The sequence below is a fragment of the Harpia harpyja genome, chromosome 14 (assembly GCF_026419915.1).
Source record: "Harpia harpyja isolate bHarHar1 chromosome 14, bHarHar1 primary haplotype, whole genome shotgun sequence".
Classification (NCBI taxonomy): domain Eukaryota; kingdom Metazoa; phylum Chordata; class Aves; order Accipitriformes; family Accipitridae; genus Harpia; species Harpia harpyja.
Window position 1 is genome coordinate 43,521,810 of NC_068953.1, and position 20,663 is coordinate 43,542,472.

Here is a 20,663-nt window from a genome sequence, read left to right on the forward strand (position 1 = left end):
CGCCGGCTAGGGACGCCAGGTCTACACCACCGGCGCCAGCTAATAAGACAATGTATACGCATCCGGCGTCAGCTAGGGAGGCCAGGTCTACACCACCGGCACCGGCTTGTGAGGCCAGGTCTAACATGCCGGCGCCGGATAGAGAGACCAGGTCTACGCCGCTGGCGCCGGCTTGGGAGGCCAGGTCTACCATACCGGCGCCGGCTTGGGAGGCCAGGTCTACCCCGCCGGCGCCGGCAGGGAGTCCAGGTCTACCCCGCCGGCGCCGGCTACAGAGGCCAGGTCTACACCTCCGTCGCCGGATAAGGAGGCCAGGTCTATCCCGCCGGCGCCGGCTAACAAAGACATATCTACCCCGCCGGAGCCGGCTTGGAAGGCCAGGTCTACCACGCTGGTGCGGCTAGGGAGGCCAGGTCTACCCCGCCGGCGCCGGCTACAGAGGCCAGGTCTACCCTGCCGGCGCCGGCTACAGAGGCCAGGTCTACCCTGCCGGCGCCGGCTACAGAGGCCAGGTCTTCCATGCCGGCGCCGGCACGGATTCCAGTTCTACCCCGCCGGCGCCGGCTAGGGAGGCCAGGTCTACCATGCTGGTGTGGCTAGGGAGGCCAGGTCTACCCTGCCGGCGCCGGCTACAGAGGCCAGGTCTACCCCGCTGGAGCCGGCTAGGGAGGCCATGTCTATCCCGCCGGCGCCGGCTAGGAAGACAATGTATACGCAGCCGGCGCCAGCTAGGGAGGCCAGGTCTACACCACCGGAACCGGCTAGTGAGGCAATGACTACGCCGCCCCGCCGTCTAGGGAGGCCAGGTCTACGACGCCGACGCGGGCTTGGGAGGCCAGGTCTACCCCGCCGGCGCTGGCAGGGAGGCCAGGTGTACCCCGCCGACTCCGGCTAAGGTAACCAGATCTACCACGCTGGCGCCGGCTTGGGAGGCAAGGGCTACCCTGCCGGCAGTGGCGGGGAGGCCAGGTCTACCCCCGCCGGCATCGGCTATGGAGGCCAGGTCTACGCCACTGGCGCCGGCTTGGGAGGCCAGGTCTACCCCACCGGCGCCGGCAGGGAGGCCATTTCTAACACGACAGCGCCGCCTCGGGAGGCCAGGTCTACCCTGCCGGCGCCGGCTACGGAGGCCAGGTCTATCCTGCCGGCGCGGCCTACGAAGACAATGTATTCGCATCCGGCGCCAGCTAGGGAGGCCAGGTCTACACCACCGGAACCGGCTTGAGAGGCCAGGTCTTCCATGCCGGCGCTGGCAGGGAGGCCAGGGCTACCCTGCCGGCACTGGCGGGGAGGCCAGGTCTACCCCGCTTGTGCGGGTTTGGGATGCCAGGTCTACCCCGTGGGCGCCGGCAAGGGAGGCCAGGTCTACTCTGCCGGCGCCGGCTTGAGAGACCAGGTCTACCCCGCCGGAGCCGGCTAGGGAGGCCAGGTCTACACTGCTGGTGCCGGCAGGGAGGCCAGGTTTACCTCGCCGGCGCCGGCTAGGGAGGCAATACCTACGCCGCCGGCTCCGGCTAGGGAGGCCAGCTCTACGACGCCGGCGCCGGCTTGGGAGTCCAGGTCTACCCCGCCTGCGACGGCTTGTGAGGCCAGGTCTACCCCCGCCGGCGCCGGCTTGGGAGGCCAGGTCTAGCATACCGGCGCCGGCTAGGGACGCCAGGTCTACACCACCGGCGCCAGCTAATAAGACAATGTATACGCATCCGGCGTCAGCTAGGGAGGCCAGGTCTACACCACCGGCACCGGCTTGTGAGGCCAGGTCTAACATGCCGGCGCCGGATAGAGAGGCCAGGTCTACGCCACTGGCGCCGGCTTGGGAGGCCAGGTCTACCATACCGGCGCCGGCATGGGAGGCCAGGTCTACCCCGCCGGCGCCGGCAGGGAGTCCAGGTCTACCCCGCCGGCGCCGGCTACGGAGGCCAGGTCTACACCTCCGTCGCCGGATAAGGAGGCCAGGTCTATCCCGCCGGCGCCGGCTAACAAAGACATATCTACCCCGCCGGAGCCGGCTTGGAAGGCCAGGTCTACCACGCTGGGGCGGCTAGGGAGGCCAGGTCTACCCCGCCGGCGCCGGCTACAGAGGCCATGTCTACCCGGCCGGCGCCGCTTAGGCAGGCCAGGTCTACCCGGCCGGCGCTGGCAGGGAGGCCAGGTCTACCCCCGCCGACGCCGGCTAAGGTAACCAGATCTACCACGCTGGCGCCGGCTTGGGAGGCCAGGGCTACCCTGCCGGCACTGGCGGGGAGACCAGGTCTACCCCGCCGGCGCCGGCTAGGGAGGCCAGGTCTACCCCACCGGCATCGGCTTGGGAGGCCAGGTCTACCCCACCGGCGCCGGCTTGGGAGGCCAGGTCTACCATACCGGCGCCGGCTTGGGAGGCCAGGTCTACACCGCCGGCGCCGGCAGGGAGTCCAGGTCTACCCCGCCGGCGCCGGCTACGGAGGCCAGGTCTACACCTCCGTCGCCGGATAAGGAGGCCAGGTCTATCCCGCCGGCGCCGGCTAACAAAGACATGTCTACCCCGCCGGAGCCGGCTTGGAAGGCCAGGTCTACCACGCTGGTGCGGCTAGGGAGGCCAGGTCTACCCCCGCCGGCGCTGGCTACAGAGGCCAGGTCTACCCCGCCGGCGCCGGCTAGGGAGGCAATGTCTACGCCGCCGACGCCGGTTAGGGAGGCCAGGTCTACGCCGCCGGCGCCGGCTTGGGAGTCCAGGTCTACCCCCGCCGGCGCCGGCAGGGAGGCCAGGTCTACCCCGCCGGCGCCGGCTACAGAGGCCAGGTCTACCCCGCCGGCGCCGGCTAGGGAGGCCAGGTCTACCATGCTGGTGTGGCTAGGGAGGACAGGTCTATCCTGCCCGGCGCCGGCTATGGAGGCCAGTTCTACCCCGCCGGCGCCGGCTACGGAGGCCAGGTCTACCCCGCCGGCGCCGGCTAGGGAGGCCAGGTCTATCCTGCCGGCGCCGCATGCGGAGGCCAGGTCTATCCTGCCAGCGCCGGCTTGGGAGGCCAGGTCTACCATGCCGGCGCTGGCTATGGAGGCCAGGTCTACGCCACTGGCGCCGGCTTGGGAGGCCAGGTCTACCCCACCGGCGCTGGCAGGGAGGCCAGTTCTACCACGACAGCGCCGCCTCGGGAGGCCAGGTCTACCCTGCCGGCGCCGGCTACGGAGGCCAGGTCTATCCCGCCGGCGCGGCCTACGAAGACAATGTATTCGCATCCGGCGCCAGCTAGGGAGGCCAGGTCTACACCACCGGAACCGGCTTGAGAGGCCAGGTCTTCCATGCCGGCGCTGGCAGGGAGGCCAGGGCTACCCTGCCGGCACTGGCGGGGAGGCCAGGTCTACCCCGCTTGTGCGGGTTTGGGATGCCAGGTCTACCCCGCCGGCGCCGGCTAGGGAGGCCAGGTCTACTCTGCCGGCGCCGGCTTTGAGAGACCAGGTCTACCCCGCCGGAGCCGGCTAGGGAGGCCAGGTCTACACCGCCTGCGACGGCTTGTGAGGCCAGGTCTACCCCGCCGGCGCCGGCTACAGAGGCCAGGTCTACAATACCGGCGCTGGCTAGGGAGGCCAGGTCTACTCCTGCCGGCGCCGGCTACGGAGGCCAGGTTCTACCCCCGCCGGAGCCGGCTAGGGAGGCCAGGTCTACACCGCTGGTGCCGGCAGGGAGTCCAGGTCTACCATGCCGGCACCGACTATGGTCGCCAGGTCTATCCCGTTGGCGCCGGCTAGGAAGACAATGTATACACAGCCAGTGCCAGCTAGGGAGGCCAGGTCTACGCCACCGGCGCCGGCAGGGAGGCCAGGTCTTCCTTGCTGGCGCCGGCAGTGGTGTCCATGTGTACCCCGCCGGCGCCGTCTAGCGAGGCAATGTCTATGCCGCCACCGACGGCTAGGGAGGCCAGGTCTACACCGCCGGCGCCAGCTTCGGAGGGCAGGTCTACTCCGCCGGCGCTGGCTAGGGAGGCCAGGTCTACCCTGCCGGCGCTGGCTACGGAGTCCAGGTCTGTGCCGCCTGCGCCGGCTAGGAAGACAATGTATACGCATCTGGCGCCAGCTAGGGAAGGTCAGGTCTACACCACCGGCGCCAGCTAATAAGACAATGTATACGCATCCGCGTCAGCTAGGGAGGCCAGGTCTACACCACCGGCACCGGCTTGTGAGGCCAGGTCTAACATGCCGGCGCCGGATAGAGAGGCCAGGTCTACGCCGCTGGCGCCGGCTTGGGAGGCCAGGTCTACCATACCGGCACCCGGCTTAGGAGGCCAGGTCTACCCCGCCGGCGCCGGCAGGGAGTCCAGGTTCTACCCCGCCGGCGCCGGCTACGGAGGCCAGGTCTACACCTCCGTCGCCGGATAAGGAGGCCAGGTCTATCCCGCCGGCGCCGGCTAACAAAGACATATCTACCCCGCCGGAGCCGGCTTGGAAAGGCCAGGTCTTACCACGCTGGTGCGGCTAGGGAGGCCAGGTCTACCCCGCCGGCGCCGGCTACAGAGGCCAGGTCTACCCTGCCGGCGCCGGCTACAGAGCCCAGGTCTACCCCTGCCGGCGCCGGCTACAGAGGCCAGGTCTTCCATGCCGGCGCCGGCACGGATTCCAGTTCTACCCCCGCCGGCGCCGGCTAGGGGAGGCCAGGTCTACCATGCTGGTGTGGCTAGGGAGGCCAGGTCTACCCTGCCGGCGCCGGCTACAGAGGCCAGGTCTACCCCGCTGGAGCCGGCTAGGGAGGCCATGTCTATCCCGCCGGCGCCGGCTAGGAAGACAATGTATACGCAGCCGGCGCCAGCTAGGGAGGCCAGGTCTACACCACCGGAACCGGCTAGTGAGGCAATGACTACGCCGCCCCGCTGTCTAGGGAGGCCAGGTAGGTCTACGACGCCGACGCGGGCTTGGGAGGCCAGGTCTACCCCGCCGGCGCTGGCAGGGAGGCCATGTCTACCCGGCCGGCGCCGCTTAGGCAGGCCAGGTCTACCCCACCGGCGCCGGCAGGGGAGGCCAGGTCTACCCCCGCCGACTCCGGCTAAGGTAACCAGATCTACCACGCTGGCGCCGGCTTGGGAGGCAAGGGCTACCCTGCCGGCAGTGGCGGGGAGGCCAGGTCTACCCCGCCGGCGTCGGCTATGGAGGCCAGGTCTACGCCACTGGCGCCGGCTTGGGAGGCCAGGTCTACCCCACCGGCGCCGGCAGGGAGGCCATTTCTAACACGACAGCGCCGCCTCGGGAGGCCAGGTCTACCCTGCCGGCGCCGGCTACGGAGGCCAGGTCTATCCCGCCGGCGCGGCCTACGAAGACAATGTATTCGCATCCGGCGCCAGCTAGGGAGGCCAGGTCTACACCACCGGAACCGGCTTGAGAGGCCAGGTCTTCCATGCCGGCGCTGGCAGGGAGGCCAGGGCTACCCTGCCGGCACTGGCGGGGAGGCAGGTCTACCCTGCTTGTGCGGGTTTGGGATGCCAGGTCTACCCCGCCGGCGCCGGCTAGGGAGGCCAGGTCTACTCTGCCGGCGCCGGCTTGAGAGACCAGGTCTACCCCGCCGGAGCCGGCTAGGGAGGCCAGGTCTACACCGCTGGTGCCGGCAGGGAGTCCAGGTTTACCACGACAGCGCCGGCTAGGGAGGCCAGGTCTACCCCGCCTGCGACGGCTTGTGAGGCCAGGTCTACCCCGCCGGCGCCGGCTACAGAGGCCAGGTCTACAATACCGGCGCTGGCTAGGGAGGCCAGGTCTACTCTGCCGGCGCCGGCTTGAGAGACCAGGTCTACCCTGCCGGAGCCGGCTAGGGAGGCCAGGTCTACACCGCTGGTGCCGGCAGGGAGGCCAGGTTTACCACGCCAGCGCCGGCTAGGGAGGCCAGGTCTACCCCGCCTGCGACGGCTTGTGAGGACAGGTCTACCCCGCCGGCGCCGGCTACAGAGGCCAGGTCTACAATACCGGCGCTGGCTACAGAGGCCAGGTCTACCCTGCCGGCGCCGGCTAGGGAGGCCAGGTCTACCATGCTGGTGTGGCTAGGGAGGACAGGTCTATCCTGCCGGCGCCGGCTATGGAGGCCAGTTCTACCCCGCCGGCGCCGGCTACGGAGGCCAGGTCTACCCCGCCGGCGCCGGCTAGGGAGGCCAGGTCTATCCTGCCGGCGCCGCATGCGGAGGCCAGGTCTATCCTGCCAGCGCCGGCTTGTGAGGCCAGGTCTACCATGCCGGCGCTGGCTATGGAGGCCAGGTCTACGCCACTGGCGCCGGCTTGGGAGGCCAGGTCTACCCCACCGGCGCTGGCAGGGAGGCCAGTTCTACCACGACAGCGCCGCCTCGGGAGGCCAGGTCTACCCTGCCGGCGCCGGCTACGGAGGCCAGGTCTATCCCGCCGGCGCGGCCTACGAAGACAATGTATTCGCATCCGGCGCCAGCTAGGGAGGCCAGGTCTACACCACCGGAACCGGCTTGAGAGGCCAGGTCTTCCATGCCGGCGCTGGCAGGGAGGCCAGGGCTACCCTGCCGGCACTGGCGGGGAGGCCAGGTCTACCCCGCTTGTGCGGGTTTGGGATGCCAGGTCTACCCCGCCGGCGCCGGCTAGGGAGGCCAGGTCTACTCTGCCGGCGCCGGCTTGAGAGACCAGGTCTACCCCGCCGGAGCCGGCTAGGGAGGCCAGGTCTACACCGCCTGCGACGGCTTGTGAGGCCAGGTCTACCCCGCCGGCGCCGGCTACAGAGGCCAGGTCTACAATACCGGCGCTGGCTAGGGAGGCCAGGTCTACTCTGCCGGCGCCGGCTACGGAGGCCAGGTCTACCCCGCCGGAGCCGGCTAGGGAGGCCAGGTCTACACCGCTGGTGCCGGCAGGGAGTCCAGGTCTACCATGCCGGCACCGACTATGGTCGCCAGGTCTATCCCGTTGGCGCCGGCTAGGAAGACAATGTATACACAGCCAGTGCCAGCTAGGGAGGCCAGGTCTACGCCACCGGCGCCGGCAGGGAGGCCAGGTCTTCCTTGCTGGCGCCGGCAGGGTGTCCATGTGTACCCCGCCGGCGCCGTCTAGCGAGGCAATGTCTATGCCGCCACCGACGGCTAGGGAGGCCAGGTCTACACCGCCGGCGCCAGCTTCGGAGGGCAGGTCTACTCCGCCGGCGCTGGCTAGGGAGGCCAGGTCTACCCTGCCGGCGCTGGCTACGGAGTCCAGGTCTGTGCCGCCTGCGCCGGCTAGGAAGACAATGTATACGCATCTGGCGCCAGCTAGGGAGGTCAGGTCTACACCACCGGCGCCAGCTAATAAGACAATGTATACGCATCCGGCGTCAGCTAGGGAGGCCAGGTCTACACCACCGGCACCGGCTTGTGAGGCCAGGTCTAACATGCCGGCGCCGGATAGAGAGGCCAGGTCTACGCCGCTGGCGCCGGCTTGGGAGGCCAGGTCTACCATACCGGCACCGGCTTAGGAGGCCAGGTCTACCCCGCCGGCGCCGGCAGGGAGTCCAGGTCTACCCCGCCGGCGCCGGCTACGGAGGCCAGGTCTACACCTCCGTCGCCGGATAAGGAGGCCAGGTCTATCCCGCCGGCGCCGGCTAACAAAGACATATCTACCCCGCCGGAGCCGGCTTGGAAGGCCAGGTCTACCACGCTGGTGCGGCTAGGGAGGCCAGGTCTACCCTGCCGGCGCCGGCTACAGAGCCCAGGTCTACCCTGCCGGCGCCGGCTACAGAGGCCAGGTCTTCCATGCCGGCGCCGGCACGGATTCCAGTTCTACCCCGCCGGCGCCGGCTAGGGAGGCCAGGTCTACCATGCTGGTGTGGCTAGGGAGGCCAGGTCTACCCTGCCGGCGCCGGCTACAGAGGCCAGGTCTACCCCGCTGGAGCCGGCTAGGGAGGCCATGTCTATCCCGCCGGCGCCGGCTAGGAAGACAATGTATACGCAGCCGGCGCCAGCTAGGGAGGCCAGGTCTACACCACCGGAACCGGCTAGTGAGGCAATGACTACGCCGCCGCGCCGTCTAGGGAGGCCAGGTCTACGACGCCGATGCGGGCTTGGGAGGCCAGGTCTACCCCGCCGGCGCTGGCAGGGAGGCCATGTCTACCCGGCCGGCGCCGCTTAGGCAGGCCAGGTCTACCCAGCCGGCGCTGGCAGGGAGGCCAGGTCTACCCCGCCGACGCCGGCTAAGGTAACCAGATCTACCACGCTGGCGCCGGCTTGGGAGGCCAGGGCTACCCTGCCGGCACTGGCGGGGAGGCCAGGTCTACCCCGCTTGTGCGGGTTTGGGATGCCAGGTCTACCCCGCCGGCGCCGGCTAGGGAGGCCAGGTCTACCCCACCGGCATCGGCTTGGGAGGCCAGGTCTACCCCACCGGCGCCGGCTTGGGAGGCCAGGTATACCATACCGGCGCTGGCTTGGGAGTCCAGGTCTACACCGCCGGCGCCGGCAGGGAGTCCAGGTCTACCCCGCCGGCGCTGGCTACGGAGGCCAGGTCTACACCTCCGTCGCCGGCTAGGGAGGCCAGGTCTACCATGCTGGTGTGGCTAGGGAGGCCAGGTCTATCCTGCCGGCGCCGGCTATGGAGGCCAGGTCTACCCCGCCGGCGCCGGCTACGAAGACAATGTATACGCATCCGGCGCCAGCTAGGGAGGCCAGGTCTACACCACCGGCGCCGGCTTGAGAGGCCAGGTCTTCCATGCCGGCGCCGGCACGGATTCCAGTTCTACCCCGCCGGCGCCGGCTAGGGAGGCCAGGTCTACCATGCTGGTGTGGCTAGGGAGGCCAGGTCTACCCTGCCGGCGCCGGCTACAGAGGCCAGGTCTACCCCGCTGGAGCCGGCTGTGGAGGCCATGTCTATCCCGCCGGCGCCGGCTAGGAAGACAATGTATACGCAGCCGGCGCCAGCTAGGGAGGCCAGGTCTACACCACCGGAACCGGCTAGTGAGGCAATGACTACGCCGCCCCGCTGTCTAGGGAGGCCAGGTCTACGACGCCGACGCGGGCTTGGGAGGCCAGGTCTACCCCGCCGGCGCTGGCAGGGAGGCCATGTCTACCCGGCCGGCGCCGCTTAGGCAGGCCAGGTCTACCCCACCGGCGCCGGCAGGGAGGCCAGGTCTACCCCGCCGACTCCGGCTAAGGTAACCAGATCTACCACGCTGGCGCCGGCTTGGGAGGCAAGGGCTACCCTGCCGGCAGTGGCGGGGAGGCCAGGTCTACCCCGCCGGCGTCGGCTATGGAGGCCAGGTCTACGCCACTGGCGCCGGCTTGGGAGGCCAGGTCTACCCCACCGGCGCCGGCAGGGAGGCCATTTCTAACACGACAGCGCCGCCTCGGGAGGCCAGGTCTACCCTGCCGGCGCCGGCTACGGAGGCCAGGTCTATCCCGCCGGCGCGGCCTACGAAGACAATGTATTCGCATCCGGCGCCAGCTAGGGAGGCCAGGTCTACACCACCGGAACCGGCTTGAGAGGCCAGGTCTTCCATGCCGGCGCTGGCAGGGAGGCCAGGGCTACCCTGCCGGCACTGGCGGGGAGGCCAGGTCTACCCTGCTTGTGCGGGTTTGGGATGCCAGGTCTACCCCGCCGGCGCCGGCTAGGGAGGCCAGGTCTACTCTGCCGGCGCCGGCTTGAGAGACCAGGTCTACCCCGCCGGAGCCGGCTAGGGAGGCCAGGTCTACACCGCTGGTGCCGGCAGGGAGTCCAGGTTTACCACGACAGCGCCGGCTAGGGAGGCCAGGTCTACCCCGCCTGCGACGGCTTGTGAGGCCAGGTCTACCCCGCCGGCGCCGGCTACAGAGGCCAGGTCTACAATACCGGCGCTGGCTAGGGAGGCCAGGTCTACTCTGCCGGCGCCGGCTTGAGAGACCAGGTCTACCCCGCCGGAGCCGGCTAGGGAGGCCAGGTCTACACCGCTGGTGCCGGCAGGGAGGCCAGGTTTACCACGCCAGCGCCGGCTAGGGAGGCCAGGTCTACCCCGCCTGCGACGGCTTGTGAGGACAGGTCTACCCCGCCGGCGCCGGCTACAGAGGCCAGGTCTACAATACCGGCGCTGGCTAGGGAGGCCAGGTCTACTCTGCCGGCGCCGGCTTGAGACACCAGGTCTACCCCGCCGGAGCCGGCTAGGGAGGCCAGGTCTACACTGCTGGTGCCGGCAGGGAGGCCAGGTTTACCTCGCCGGCGCCGGCTAGTGAGGCAATACCTACGCCGCCGGCTCCGGCTAGGGAGGCCAGCTCTACGACGCCGGCGCCGGCTTGGGAGGCCAGGTCTACCCCGCCTGCGACGGCTTGTGAGGCCAGGTCTACCCCGCCGGCGCCGGCTTGGGAGGCCAGGTCTAGCATACCGGCGCCGGCTAGGGACGCCAGGTCTACACCACCGGCGCCAGCTAATAAGACAATGTATACGCATCCGGCGTCAGCTAGGGAGGCCAGGTCTACACCACCGGCACCGGCTTGTGAGGCCAGGTCTAACATGCCGGCGCCGGATAGAGAGACCAGGTCTACGCCGCTGGCGCCGGCTTGGGAGGCCAGGTCTACCATACCGGCGCCGGCTTGGGAGGCCAGGTCTACCCCGCCGGCGCCGGCAGGGAGTCCAGGTCTACCCCGCCGGCGCCGGCTACAGAGGCCAGGTCTACACCTCCGTCGCCGGATAAGGAGGCCAGGTCTATCCCGCCGGCGCCGGCTAACAAAGACATATCTACCCCGCCGGAGCCGGCTTGGAAGGCCAGGTCTACCACGCTGGTGCGGCTAGGGAGGCCAGGTCTACCCCGCCGGCGCCGGCTACAGAGGCCAGGTCTACCCTGCCGGCGCCGGCTACAGAGGCCAGGTCTACCCTGCCGGCGCCGGCTACAGAGGCCAGGTCTTCCATGCCGGCGCCGGCACGGATTCCAGTTCTACCCCGCCGGCGCCGGCTAAGGAGGCCAGGTCTACCATGCTGGTGTGGCTAGGGAGGCCAGGTCTACCCTGCCGGCGCCGGCTACAGAGGCCAGGTCTACCCCGCTGGAGCCGGCTAGGGAGGCCATGTCTATCCCGCCGGCGCCGGCTAGGAAGACAATGTATACGCAGCCGGCGCCAGCTAGGGAGGCCAGGTCTACACCACCGGAACCGGCTAGTGAGGCAATGACTACGCCGCCCCGCCGTCTAGGGAGGCCAGGTCTACGACGCCGACGCGGGCTTGGGAGGCCAGGTCTACCCCGCCGGCGCTGGCAGGGAGGCCATGTCTACCCGGCCGGCGCCGCTTAGGCAGGCGAGGTCTACCCCGCCGGCGCCGGCAGGGAGGCCAGGTCTACCCCGCCGACTCCGGCTAAGGTAACCAGATCTACCACGCTGGTGCCGGCTTGGGAGGCAAGGGCTACCCTGCCGGCAGTGGCGGGGAGGCCAGGTCTACCCCGCCGGCATCGGCTATGGAGGCCAGGTCTACGCCACTGGCGCCGGCTTGGGAGGCCAGGTCTACCCCACCGGCGCCGGCAGGGAGGCCATTTCTAACACGACAGCGCCGCCTCGGGAGGCCAGGTCTACCCTGCCGGCGCCGGCTACGGAGGCCAGGTCTATCCTGCCGGCGCGGCCTACGAAGACAATGTATTCGCATCCGGCGCCAGCTAGGGAGGCCAGGTCTACACCACCGGAACCGGCTTGAGAGGCCAGGTCTTCCATGCCGGCGCTGGCAGGGAGGCCAGGGCTACCCTGCCGGCACTGGCGGGGAGGCCAGGTCTACCCCGCTTGTGCGGGTTTGGGATGCCAGGTCTACCCCGTGGGCGCCGGCAAGGGAGGCCAGGTCTACCCCGCCGGCGCCGGCTACAGAGGCCAGGTCTACAATACCGGCGCTGGCTAGGGAGGCCAGGTCTACTCTGCCGGCGCCGGCTTGAGACACCAGGTCTACCCCGCCGGAGCCGGCTAGGGAGGCCAGGTCTACACTGCTGGTGCCGGCAGGGAGGCCAGGTTTACCTCGCCGGCGCCGGCTAGGGAGGCAATACCTACGCCGCCGGCTCCGGCTAGGGAGGCCAGCTCTACGACGCCGGCGCCGGCTTGGGAGTCCAGGTCTACCCCGCCTGCGACGGCTTGTGAGGCCAGGTCTACCCCGCCGGCGCCGGCTTGGGAGGCCAGGTCTAGCATACCGGCGCCGGCTAGGGACGCCAGGTCTACACCACCGGCGCCAGCTAATAAGACAATGTATACGCATCCGGCGTCAGCTAGGGAGGCCAGGTCTAACATGCCGGCGCCGGATAGAGAGGCCAGGTCTACGCCGCTGGCGCCGGCTTGGGAGGCCAGGTCTACCATACCGGCGCCGGCTTGGGAGGCCAGGTCTACACCGCCGGCGCCGGCAGGGAGTCCAGGTCTACCCCGCCGGCGCCGGCTACGGAGGCCAGGTCTACACCTCCGTCGCCGGATAAGGAGGCCAGGTCTATCCCGCCGGCGCCGGCTAACAAAGACATATCTACCCCGCCGGAGCCGGCTTGGAAGGCCAGGTCTACCACGCTGGTGCGGCTAGGGAGGCCAGGTCTACCCCGCCGGCGCCGGCTACAGAGGCCATGTCTACCCGGCCGGCGCCGCTTAGGCAGGCCAGGTCTACCCGGCCGGCGCTGGCAGGGAGGCCAGGTCTACCCCGCCGACGCCGGCTAAGGTAACCAGATCTACCACGCTGGCGCCGGCTTGGGAGGCCAGGGCTACCCTGCCGGCACTGGCGGGGAGGCCAGGTCTACCCCGCCGGCGCCAGCTAGGGAGGCCAGGTCTACCCCACCGGCATCGGCTTGGGAGGCCAGGTCTACCCCACCGGCGCCGGCTTGGGAGGCCAGGTCTACCATACCGGCGCCGGCTTGGGAGGCCAGGTCTACACCGCCGGCGCCGGCAGGGAGTCCAGGTCTACCCCGCCGGCGCCGGCTACGGAGGCCAGGTCTACACCTCCGTCGCCGGATAAGGAGGCCAGGTCTATCCCGCTGGCGCCGGCTAACAAAGACATGTCTACCCCGCCGGAGCCGGCTTGGAAGGCCAGGTCTACCACGCTGGTGCGGCTAGGGAGGCCAGGTCTACCCCGCCGGCGCTGGCTACAGAGGCCAGGTCTACCCCGCCGGCGCCGGCTAGGGAGGCAATGTCTACGCCGCCGACGCCGGTTAGGGAGGCCAGGTCTACGCCGCCGGCGCCGGCTTGGGAGTCCAGGTCTACCCCGCCGGCGCCGGCAGGGAGGCCAGGTCTACCCCGCCGGCGCCGGCTACAGAGGCCAGGTCTACCCCGCCGGCGCCGGCTAGGGAGGCCAGGTCTACCATGCTGGTGTGGCTAGGGAGGACAGGTCTATCCTGCCGGCGCCGGCTATGGAGGCCAGTTCTACCCCGCCGGCGCCGGCTACGGAGGCCAGGTCTACCCCGCCGGCGCCGGCTAGGGAGGCCAGGTCTATCCTGCCGGCGCCGCATGCGGAGGCCAAGTCTATCCTGCCAGCGCCGGCTTGTGAGGCCAGGTCTACCATGCCGGCGCTGGCTATGGAGGCCAGGTCTACGCCACTGGCGCCGGCTTGGGAGGCCAGGTCTACCCCACCGGCGCTGGCAGGGAGGCCAGTTCTACCACGACAGCGCCGCCTCGGGAGGCCAGGTCTACCCTGCCGGCGCCGGCTACGGAGGCCAGGTCTATCCCGCCGGCGCGGCCTACGAAGACAATGTATTCGCATCCGGCGCCAGCTAGGGAGGCCAGGTCTACACCACCGGAACCGGCTTGAGAGGCCAGGTCTTCCATGCCGGCGCTGGCAGGGAGGCCAGGGCTACCCTGCCGGCACTGGCGGGGAGGCCAGGTCTACCCCGCTTGTGCGGGTTTGGGATGCCAGGTCTACCCCGCCGGCGCCGGCTAGGGAGGCCAGGTCTACTCTGCCGGCGCCGGCTTGAGAGACCAGGTCTACCCCGCCGGAGCCGGCAAGGGAGGCCAGGTCTACACCGCCTGCGACGGCTTGTGAGGCCAGGTCTACCCCGCCGGCGCCGGCTACAGAGGCCAGGTCTACAATACCGGCGCTGGCTAGGGAGGCCAGGTCTACTCTGCCGGCGCCGGCTACGGAGGCCAGGTCTACCCCGCCGGAGCCGGCTAGGGAGGCCAGGTCTACACCGCTGGTGCCGGCAGGGAGTCCAGGTCTACCATGCCGGCACCGACTATGGTCGCCAGGTCTATCCCGTTGGCGCCGGCTAGGAAGACAATGTATACACAGCCAGTGCCAGCTAGGGAGGCCAGGTCTACGCCACCGGCGCCGGCAGGGAGGCCAGGTCTTCCTTGCTGGCGCCGGCAGGGTGTCCATGTGTACCCCGCCGGCGCCGTCTAGCGAGGCAATGTCTATGCCGCCACCGACGGCTAGGGAGGCCAGGTCTACACCGCCGGCGCCAGCTTCGGAGGGCAGGTCTACTCCGCCGGCGCTGGCTAGGGAGGCCAGGTCTACCCTGCCGGCGCTGGCTACGGAGTCCAGGTCTGTGCCGCCTGCGCCGGCTAGGAAGACAATGTATACGCATCTGGCGCCAGCTAGGGAGGTCAGGTCTACACCACCGGCGCCAGCTAATAAGACAATGTATACGCATCCGGCGTCAGCTAGGGAGGCCAGGTCTACACCACCGGCACCAGCTTGTGAGGCCAGGTCTAACATGCCGGCGCCGGATAGAGAGGCCAGGTCTACGCCGCTGGCGCCGGCTTGGGAGGCCAGGTCTACCATACCGGCACCGGCTTAGGAGGCCAGGTCTACCCCGCCGGCGCCGGCAGGGAGTCCAGGTCTACCCCGCCGGCGCCGGCTACGGAGGCCAGGTCTACACCTCCGTCGCCGGATAAGGAGGCCAGGTCTATCCCGCCGGCGCCGGCTAACAAAGACATATCTACCCCGCCGGAGCCGGCTTGGAAGGCCAGGTCTACCACGCTGGTGCGGCTAGGGAGGCCAGGTCTACCCCGCCGGCGCCGGCTACAGAGGCCAGGTCTACCCTGCCGGCGCCGGCTACAGAGCCCAGGTCTACCCTGCCGGCGCCGGCTACAGAGGCCAGGTCTTCCATGCCGGCGCCGGCACGGATTCCAGTTCTACCCCGCCGGCGCCGGCTAGGGAGGCCAGGTCTACCATGCTGGTGTGGCTAGGGAGGCCAGGTCTACCCTGCCGGCGCCGGCTACAGAGGCCAGGTCTACCCCGCTGGAGCCGGCTAGGGAGGCCATGTCTATCCCGCCGGCGCCGGCTAGGAAGACAATGTATACGCAGCCGGCGCCAGCTAGGGAGGCCAGGTCTACACCACCGGAACCGGCTAGTGAGGCAATGACTACGCCGCCGCGCCGTCTAGGGAGGCCAGGTCTACGACGCCGATGCGGGCTTGGGAGGCCAGGTCTACCCCGCCGGCGCTGGCAGGGAGGCCATGTCTACCCGGCCGGCGCCGCTTAGGCAGGCCAGGTCTACCCAGCCGGCGCTGGCAGGGAGGCCAGGTCTACCCCGCCGACGCCGGCTAAGGTAACCAGATCTACCACGCTGGCGCCGGCTTGGGAGGCCAGGGCTACCCTGCCGGCATTGGCGGGGAGGCCAGGTCTACCCCGCTTGTGCGGGTTTGGGATGCCAGGTCTACCCCGCCGGCGCCGGCTAGGGAGGCCAGGTCTACCCCACCGGCATCGGCTTGGGAGGCCAGGTCTACCCCACCGGCGCCGGCAGGGAGTCCAGGTCTACCCCGCCGGCGCTGGCTACGGAGGCCAGGTCTACACCTCCGTCGCCGGCTAGGGAGGCCAGGTCTACCATGCTGGTGTGGCTAGGGAGGCCAGGTCTATCCTGCCGGCGCCGGCTATGGAGGCCAGGTCTACCCCGCCGGCGCCGGCTACGAAGACAATGTATACGCATCCGGCGCCAGCTAGGGAGGCCAGGTCTACACCACCGGCGCCGGCTTGAGAGGCCAGGTCTTCCATGCCGGCGCCGGCACGGATTCCAGTTCTACCCCGCCGGCGCCGGCTAGGGAGGCCAGGTCTACCATGCTGGTGTGGCTAGGGAGGCCAGGTCTACCCTGCCGGCGCCGGCTACAGAGGCCAGGTCTACCCCGCTGGAGCCGGCTAGGGAGGCCATGTCTATCCCGCCGGCGCCGGCTAGGAAGACAATGTATACGCAGCCGGCGCCAGCTAGGGAGGCCAGGTCTACACCACCGGAACCGGCTAGTGAGGCAATGACTACGCCGCCCCGCTGTCTAGGGAGGCCAGGTCTACGACGCCGACGCGGGCTTGGGAGGCCAGGTCTACCCCGCCGGCGCTGGCAGGGAGGCCATGTCTACCCGGCCGGCGCCGCTTAGGCAGGCCAGGTCTACCCCACCGGCGCCGGCAGGGAGGCCAGGTCTACCCCGCCGACTCCGGCTAAGGTAACCAGATCTACCACGCTGGCGCCGGCTTGGGAGGCAAGGGCTACCCTGCCGGCAGTGGCGGGGAGGCCAGGTCTACCCCGCCGGCGTCGGCTATGGAGGCCAGGTCTACGCCACTGGCGCCGGCTTGGGAGGCCAGGTCTACCCCACCGGCGCCGGCAGGGAGGCCATTTCTAACACGACAGCGCCGCCTCGGGAGGCCAGGTCTACCCTGCCGGCGCCGGCTACGGAGGCCAGGTCTATCCCGCCGGCGCGGCCTACGAAGACAATGTATTCGCATCCGGCGCCAGCTAGGGAGGCCAGGTCTACACCACCGGAACCGGCTTGAGAGGCCAGGTCTTCCATGCCGGCGCTGGCAGGGAGGCCAGGGCTACCCTGCCGGCACTGGCGGGGAGGCCAGGTCTACCCTGCTTGTGCGGGTTTGGGATGCCAGGTCTACCCCGCCGGCGCCGGCTAGGGAGGCCAGGTCTACTCTGCCGGCGCCGGCTTGAGAGACCAGGTCTACCCCGCCGGAGCCGGCTAGGGAGGCCAGGTCTACACCGCTGGTGCCGGCAGGGAGTCCAGGTTTACCACGACAGCGCCGGCTAGGGAGGCCAGGTCTACCCCGCCTGCGACGGCTTGTGAGGCCAGGTCTACCCCGCCGGCGCCGGCTACAGAGGCCAGGTCTACAATACCGGCGCTGGCTAGGGAGGCCAGGTCTACTCTGCCGGCGCCGGCTTGAGAGACCAGGTCTACCCCGCCGGAGCCGGCTAGGGAGGCCAGGTCTACACCGCTGGTGCCGGCAGGGAGGCCAGGTTTACCACGCCAGCGCCGGCTAGGGAGGCCAGGTCTACCCCGCCTGCGACGGCTTGTGAGGCCAGGTCTACCCCGCCGGCGCCGGCTACAGAGGCCAGGTCTACAATACCGGCGCTGGCTAGGGAGGCCAGGTCTACTCTGCCGGCGCCGGCTTGAGACACCAGGTCTACCCCGCCGGAGCCGGCTAGGGAGGCCAGGTCTACACTGCTGGTGCCGGCAGGGAGGCCAGGTTTACCTCGCCGGCGCCGGCTAGTGAGGCAATACCTACGCCGCCGGCTCCGGCTAGGGAGGCCAGCTCTACGACGCCGGCGCCGGCTTGGGAGGCCAGGTCTACCCCGCCTGCGACGGCTTGTGAGGCCAGGTCTACCCCGCCGGCGCCGGCTTGGGAGGCCAGGTCTAGCATACCGGCGCCGGCTAGGGACGCCAGGTCTACACCACCGGCGCCAGCTAATAAGACAATGTATACGCATCCGGCGTCAGCTAGGGAGGCCAGGTCTACACCACCGGCACCGGCTTGTGAGGCCAGGTCTAACATGCTGGCGCCGGATAGAGAGACCAGGTTTACGCCGCTGGCGCCGGCTTGGGAGGCCAGGTCTACCATACCGGCGCCGGCTTGGGAGGCCAGGTCTACCCCGCCGGCGCCGGCAGGGAGTCCAGGTCTACCCCGCCGGCGCCGGCTACAGAGGCCAGGTCTACACCTCCGTCGCCGGATAAGGAGGCCAGGTCTATCCCGCCGGCGCCGGCTAACAAAGACATATCTACCCCGCCGGAGCCGGCTTGGAAGGCCAGGTCTACCACGCTGGTGCGGCTAGGGAGGCCAGGTCTACCCCGCCGGCGCCGGCTACAGAGGCCAGGTCTACCCTGCCGGCGCCGGCTACAGAGGCCAGGTCTTCCATGCCGGCGCCGGCACGGATTCCAGTTCTACCCCGCCGGCGCCGGCTAGGGAGGCCAGGTCTACCATGCTGGTGTGGCTAGGGAGGCCAGGTCTACCCTGCCGGCGCCGGCTACAGAGGCCAGGTCTACCCCGCTGGAGCCGGCTAGGGAGGCCATGTCTATCCCGCCGGCGCCGGCTAGGAAGACAATGTATACGCAGCCGGCGCCAGCTAGGGAGGCCAGGTCTACACCACCGGAACCGGCTAGTGAGGCAATGACTACGCCGCCGCGCCGTCTAGGGAGGCCAGGTCTACGACGCCGATGCGGGCTTGGGAGGCCAGGTCTACCCCGCCGGCGCTGGCAGGGAGGCCATGTCTACCCGGCCGGCGCCGCTTAGGCAGGCCAGGTCTACCCGGCCGGCGCTGGCAGGGAGGCCAGGTCTACCCCGCTGACGCCGGCTAAGGTAACCAGATCTACCATGCTGGCGCCGGCTTGGGAGGCCAGGGCTACCCTGCCGGCACTGGCGGGGAGGCCAGGTCTACCCCGCTTGTGCGGGTTTGGGATGCCAGGTCTACCCCGCCGGCGCCGGCTAGGGAGGCCAGGTCTACCCCACCGGCATCGGCTTGGGAGGCCAGGTCTACCCCACCGGCGCCGGCTTGGGAGGCCAGGTCTACCATACCGGCGCCGGCTTGGGAGGCCAGGTCTACACCGCCGGCGCCGGCAGGGAGTCCAGGTCTACCCCGCCGGCGCCGGCTACGGAGGCCAGGTCTACACCTCCGTCGCCGGATAAGGAGGCCAGGTCTATCCCGCCGGCGCCGGCTAACAAAGACATGTCTACCCCGCCGGAGCCGGCTTGGAAGGCCAGGTCTACCACGCTGGTGCGGCTAGGGAGGCCAGGTCTACCCCGCCGGCGCTGGCTACAGAGGCCAGGTCTACCCCGCCGGCGCCGGCTAGGGAGGCAATGTCTACGCCGCCGACGCCGGTTAGGGAGGCCAGGTCTACCCCGCCGGCGCCGGCAGGGAGGCCAGGTCTACCCCGCCGGCGCCGGCTAGGGAGGCCAGGTCTACCATGCTGGTGTGGCTAGGGAGGCCAGGTCTATCCTGCCGGCGCCGGCTATGGAGGCCAGGTCTACCCCGCCGGCGCCGGCTACGGAGGCCAGGTCTACCCCGCCGGCGCCGGCTAGGGAGGCCAGGTCTATCCTGCCGGCGCCGCATGCGGAGGCCAGGTCTATCCTGCCAGCGCCGGCTTGGGAGGCCAGGTCTACCATGCCGGCGCTGGCTATGGAGGCCAGGTCTACGCCACTGGCGCCGGCTTGGGAGGCCAGGTCTACCCCACCGGCGCTGGCAGGGAGGCCAGTTCTACCACGACAGCGCCGCCTCGGGAGGCCAGGTCTACCCTGCCGGCGCCGGCTACGGAGGCCAGGTCTATCCCGCCGGCGCGGCCTACGAAGACAATGTATACGCATCCGGCGCCAGCTAGGGAGGCCAGGTCTACACCACCAGCGCCGGCTTGAGAGGCCAGGTCTTCCATGCCGGCGCCGGCACGGATTCCAGTTCTACCCCGCCGGCGCTGGCTAGGGAGGCCAGGTCTACCATGCTGGTGTGGCTAGGGAGGCCAGGTCTACCCTGCCGGCGCCGGCTACAGAGGCCAGGTCTACCCCGCTGGAGCCGGCTAGGGAGGCCATGTCTATCCCGCCGGCGCCGGCTAGGAAGACAATGTATACGCAGCCGGCGCCAGCTAGGGAGGCCAGGTCTACACCACCGGAACCGGCTAGTGAGGCAATGACTACGCCGCCCCGCCGTCTAGGGAGGCCAGGTCTACGACGCCGACGCGGGCTTGGGAGGCCAGGTCTACCCCGCCGGCGCTGGCAGGGAGGCCATGTCTACCCGGCCGGCGCCGCTTAGGCAGGCCAGGTCTACCCCGCCGGCGCCGGCAGGGAGGCCAGGTCTACCCCGCCGACTCCGGCTAAGGTAACCAGATCTACCACGCTGGCGCCGGCTTGGGAGGCAAGGGCTACCCTGCCGGCAGTGGCGGGGAGGCCAGGTCTACCCCGCCGGCGTCGGCTATGGAGGCCAGGTCTACACCGCTGGTGCCGGCAGGGAGTCCAGGTTTACCACGCCAGCGCCGGCTAGGGAGGCCAGGTCTACCCCGCCTGCGACGGCTTGTGAGGCCAGGTCTACCCAGCCGGCGCCGGCTACAGAGGCCAGGTCTACAATACCGGCGCTGGCTAGGGAGGCCAGGTCTACTCTGCCGGCGCCGGCTTGAGACACCAGGTCTACCCCGCCGGAGCCGGCTAGGGAGGCCAGGTCTACACCGCTGGTGCCGGCAGGGAGGCCAGGTTTACCACGCCAGCGCCGGCTAGGGAGGCCAGGTCTACCCCGCCTGCGACGGCTTGAGACACCAGGTCTACCCCGCCGGAGCCGGCTAGGGAGGCCAGGTCTACACTGCTGGTGCCGGCAGGGAGGCCAGGTTTACCTCGCCGGCGCCGGCTAGGGAGGCAATACCTACGCCGCCGGCTCCGGCTAGGGAGGCCAGCTCTACGACGCCGGCGCCGGCTTTGGAGGCCAGGTCTACCCCGCCTGCGATGGCTTGTGAGGCCAGGTCTACCCTGCCGGCGCCGGCTTGGGAGGCCAGGTCTAGCATACCGGCGCCGGCTAGGGAGGCCAGGTCTACCACGCCGACGCCGGCAGGGAGTCCAGGTCAACCCCGCCGGCGCCGGCTACGGAGGCCAGGT